Raw genomic sequence first — 5,967 nt, forward strand, 5'->3', positions numbered from 1 at the left:
TCCGTAACCACCATCCGGCGTGAGAATAAGTAACATCATTTAGAGAGAAAAAGTACTTAAGTGATTGATGTAATATGTGAAGTGTGAATGAATACCTCATGATGATAAAGTGAGTATTTATAGCCGAATGGTAGGGGAATGTTATTGGAACATCTGTCCTTTTCAATAAGATGCTCTTTGTAATAAACTGTACATGTGTCCGCTCTTGATAAGGTGGGATAAAAGGCCATGTGCACGGTTATAACAACCTTTCCAGGTGTTCTCCTTTAATTGGCTGTTATGTCACGTGTCCTTCAAGAAAGAATATTCATGTAAATCTTCTAGAAGAAAGTTATTTACAACTGATTTGCTAACATCACCCTTTTGTCATCTCGCGGGTGATGGGAATACCTTGCGGATGACTTCTGAGGAAGTCTTAAGTAACCCATTGATAGTCTTTGAAGCTTTTCATCTTTCTTCCTCTTACTTGAGTTATGTTTGTGATAAAAATGTTATGCGGGTGAAATTTGAGGAAGTTCTGAATGACCCACGAATGCTTTTTTATAGATTTTATAGGACTTTTTTTACTACCAACCTCTATATCCAAGCAAGACATTTCTCTTTTTGTTATCAAGTACGTGGTATCAAGAGATGCAGAGTGGGTAAATCCCGAACAGAGAATGCATAATCATTGTAATTAATGTGACACCACACACTTATGAAAGAGTAATACGAAGATTATTTAAAACACTATTTTTACTAATTATTATATGAAAACAAGTTATTTTTAAGTACATTACAGAGAAAGAATTGAATGCAAAATTTATTTACATGTTACTTTTTAAATTAACACGCACCCCCAAAAACTGAACAATACCATGCAAATAATGGAAACTTCCAACCAGCTTTCTTCGTCTTTTTTACTAGTAATAATTACTTTAATTAACTCTTTCACTATATTATTGTTTCCCATAGTCCTCTTGATCATCCCAATCAGAACATTCATCGGAGCACTTGTCCTGATCGTCCAACTAGTTCTAAGCGTCACAAATAAATCATCGTGAGCTCGTTAGAACGTTCCTTTTATAGGTAAGCTCATGTCTATTTTGTTTAGCTTGCATATTGCATGTGTAATTAGTCGTAAGTTTAGTTCTATTTTGTTTAGCTAAAGGAGTTTAGCTCATAATGAGCATTATGATGAACATTAAGATGATTGATAATAACAAATACATGATTAACCTTGGAACAATCTAACCAAATGTATATAAATCCTTCTTCTTAATGATAGTTGATGATGGTTGATGATGATGCTTAGTGGTGATGACCTCCAAATCTTCAAACTCTTCACTAGATCTTCAAAGTGAGTGTTAGTGTGTGTTTTTATTAGAGAGAATCGGATAGAAATCTTTTCAAGGCACACTTGATGAATGCAACATGAGCCACTATTTATAGGCAATCTGGATGGTGAGGCACGGCCCCGTGCAATATGAGCACGACCCCGTGTATTTTTTATGACATGTGCCAGATTTGCTTTGTCTTTTGTGTGACGTGGCAACGGCCCTGTGGTTGGTAGACACGGCCCCGTGCTTTTTAGTGACATGTGCTCAGTTCTTCTTTGTCTTTTCTTCATTCCCGTCCACGGCCCCGTGCATGCTGGGCACGGCCCCGTGCTTTTGACCTCAGATTTTGTCTTTTCTTGTTTCAGAAGCATTGGGGGCGTGTTTCTTTAGACATGTGGGCGTGTTTCTTTGTTTTCTTGTGTTTTCTTCTGTTTTTCTTCGTCTTTTTGCTTGTTTCTTTGTTTGGGGTTTGGTTTCACCTGAAATTATGTTTTATTATGATAAGTACTCTTTTATGCTATGTTATAAGATAGAAATTGCAGTTTCTAGAGATTATTTGATGCCAAAAAGATGTATATTTATATGTACATCAACGACCGATGTAGGATGGCCTAAGAGTGGGACGATGTTGTGTTTGCCAAGGGTGTTACAAACAAAACTTTGAGTTATATTCTTTTTTCACCCTAAACTATACTTTAATCTCCTATTGTATCCTTATTTGAACTTAGGGGACTAACATGCAAATCTTCCAAAAATATAATGCATTACCCGTTTACCTTGAACCATACCCGTTTTTGACATAAACCCTAACCCGTTTATCTTTCTTGCACCAAAATTTACGGATATTAATCACAATTGATTTGGTAAATCATTACTAACCAAAAATCGACTTAACCGACTTCGTTATTTAGGAAAATAGGATTAAACATGTGTCAAATGAGACTTGAACCCATAACCTTTGGTTGAGAGTAACCCCCCTTTGCCACAAGACCACTAACTTGGTTAATTTATCAATTAATAATATATATATATAATTAACATTATATTTTATTGATTAATTTATCAAAAAAAAAAAAACGATAGCGAGTCGGGTATTGGATTAATAGCTTAAACGAAAAATCTGAGTTGTTACACATATGCAATTGATCGACGACGCCATGGCACCGATCACACAATGTAAGGCCTCGTCACCGGTAACCCTACTTTCGTGTTGGATTTACTCATAAACGTAGTTCTAAATATCAGAGTTAATTAAAACATTTACGCGGAATATAAAACTTTCATAAAACATTACATAATTCATAACTTGTCTCAAAACATCCTTTGTCTTTCAACATTAAAATTAAAATTAAAACATCATAAGTCTTCAGATGCCAGACTCTTGTTCAGTGCCACGTGTCTCCTCAAGCGAGCTGCTCATCCTACTCACCTGCGTGCATACTAAAAGTCAGCTACGCTGAGTGAGTTCTAGTTAATCATATAATCATACAATACACTCTTACATTTCATACTTAACCTCTTAACTTTCCTTCATACACACCTAAGTGCTTATACTTTCATTTTTACCTTCATACTTTCTTTACATACATAATCATACGTTTTAAAGAGCCTTTCGCCCTATAACCTCACAGATATTATAAGGGTCTGGTCCCTAGTTCTCGAATATTAGAAGGGTTCGATTCCCTAACATCACAGATATTATAAGGGTCTGGTCCCTAACATCACAGATATTATAAGGGTCTGGTCCCTAGTTCTCGAATATTAGAAGGGTTCGATTCCCTAACATCACAGATATTATAAGGGTCTGGTCCCTAACATCACAGATATTATAAGGGTCTGGTCCCTAGTTCTCGAATATTAGAAGGGTTCGATTCCCTAACATCACAGAAATTATAAGGGTCTGGTCCCTAACATCACAGATATTATAAGGGTCTGGTCCCTAGTTCTCGAATATTAGAAGGGTTCGATTCCCTAACATCACAGATATTATAAGGGTCTGGTCCCTAACATCACAGATATTATAAGGGTCTGGTCCCTAGTTCTCGAATATTAGAAGGGTTCGATTCCCTCTTCGTTACCATACAACCATACATCATACCTCGAGTATTATTAGGGCTCGGTACCCTTTTCGTAACCATACAACCATACAACCGTCATTTCCTTCTTTTATTAACTTTATTACGTTCATACACATAAACATACATATCATACTTACCTTATTTATAACGTTACAACCTGACAGTACGTGCAATATCCGAAGATCGTTCACGTACCATCAAGCAATCATTCATACATATCACATATATCACATATGGCATACACTTATCACTTAGGATAAATGTATTAACAACACATCAAGTATGCACACAGCCCCGAAAACATAACAAGGAATGGGGCTAGAACTCACCTGAACACGGTTACGTTCACCGTTAATCGTAATCCCTTTCTTCAGTTGTGCACGGCTGACTGTATAACAAGTATACGTATCAATTAACTATCACTTCTTATAATGTATTTCTATCTTTATATGACCCACAACGAACGGGGGTCCGGGGGCAGCGCCCCTGGCAGCGGGGTCTAGGGGCGGAATCCCCTAGCAGGGTCCAAGGGGCAGAGCTCCTGGCTGGGGTCGAGCTGCCAGGTCAGCTTGGAAAAATTTTATTTCCATTAACTGTCTTAACACATTTTTCATTAGATTTTTAATTTATTTTCTAATCGAACTTGACTTTAAGCGAAGTTAAACCTTAGGCGAACTTAGCTTTAGGCGAAGTTATCAGGCGAACTTGGCTTTAGGCGAAGTTAAACTTCAGGCGAACTTAGCTCTAGGCGAAGTTATTAGGCGAACTTGGCTTTAGGCGAAGTTAAACCTCAGGCGAACTTAGCTCTAGGCGAAGTTGTCATCAGGCGAACTTGGCTTTAGGCGAAGTTACCAGTTAGGCGAACTTGGCCGTAAGCGAAGTTATCAATTAGGCGAACTTGGCCTCAGGCGAAGTTATCGCTTTGAAGGCGAAGTTATCGCTTTGAAGGCGAAGTTGCCCAGTTCGCGGCGAAGTTGCCCAGATCAGCCGCTGTTTTGGTTTCTATCAAGCATTTTGGCGATTTTAACACCCTTGTTATGGTTCGACATCACCCACTACGTTTCCCAACCATTTTCGGTCGTATCTACACTATAAAACTTGGATCTTTAAACTTCAAAGATCAAGAATCATACCTTTTTGAGCTTGTTTGGATCTCGTTTACTTGTTTAATCACAACCAACGCTCTCTCTCTCTCTCTCTCTCTCTCGGATCTGGTCGCCCCTCTCCTCGGCCAGCCGGCGGGGTTTGGTGTGTGGTGTGTGTGTTTTGGAGTGTTAGAAAATAAGGTGAAATGAATGATAGTTTGGGGTTTAGGGGATATTTATATCCCTTAAATCCCATGGACCTAAGGCCCATTCTCATTTAACCCATCTCAATTAATCCAAGTCCATGATCCGCTCCTTACTCGATATTAAATAATTAATAACGCGAAATCACTAAACGTAACTTTCTTTATTCAACATTAAAATTTTAGGATGTTACACACAAGGTGGTTGTATGATTCCATAAAAACAATGATGTATTTACGCCAAGCGACTATTTAAATGTTGATCACGTAAGGCTGCTGTAAGAGATTAGTTTTATAAAATAAGGATTCAACAAAATACATAATGATCACATTTGAGTATAAATGTGATAGCTAATATGTAATTTGAATTACTTAAACATATTATGTTGAGAAATAATGGTTTAAACTTTAATCAACTATAATGCGCACAGATTACCTTGAATCTACCCACCAGCAAAATTAGCTCAAAAGTGACTATTTTCAAGATCCTTGTGAACCCCATAACTAAATACGCACCGGTGGTGACACCAATTGTGGAAACCCTTGAAGAACGATTTCAGATACTGAGAAGAAGAAGCTTCAACCTTTTAATCATAACAACTTTGGTGATATGAACATTGGTAGTAGCCCTAAGATTTCCTTTGTTTGGGTTATTAATGTCAATTGTGGTAGCTCTTCTAAATGTCGCAGCATGATTTATGTTTTCATCCTTGTGCTATCTGAAGATCTCATGAATTTACAAGGTATTACACCTAATGCCTTGTAAATTCCTAAGATCCTCATATAGCACAAGGATGGAAACATAAAGGATGTTGTCACATTTAGAATAGCCCCCATAAGTGACATTAATAAGCCAAAGAAGGGAAATGCTAGGGCCACTACCAACGTGGTTCTGATTAAAAGGTCCACAATAGGGGTCACCAGTAATGTGTATATAACCACAGAGTTCACAAGGATTGTGATAATAGCCACTTTTGAGCTAACTTTGTTGGTGGGAAGATTTAAGGTAATTTGTGCGTATTTAGTTGGGAAGATTTGTGGTGATTGTTGTGGTCGCGATTGCAGTGGTGGGTACGAACACATCCATAGCGGATATCGCAAAGGAAATATAAATTATTAGGATTTCTACGTGTAAAACTATATATATTATATTGCTTGATTACCATATGAAAATAATGTAAGCAAATGGTTGCATTGTTTAGTTGAATATTGTTCTATTTGTACTTGATGAATCAAAAATTTTAAGGGCTTTTCTTTAATTCCATATAATGTAACATGAAAA

This window comes from Bidens hawaiensis, unplaced genomic scaffold, assembly GCF_021521415.1.
Source record: "Bidens hawaiensis isolate Kalapana, Puna unplaced genomic scaffold, B.hawaiensis_p1.1 tig00003781_1, whole genome shotgun sequence".
NCBI classification, from domain to species: Eukaryota; Viridiplantae; Streptophyta; class Magnoliopsida; order Asterales; family Asteraceae; genus Bidens; species Bidens hawaiensis.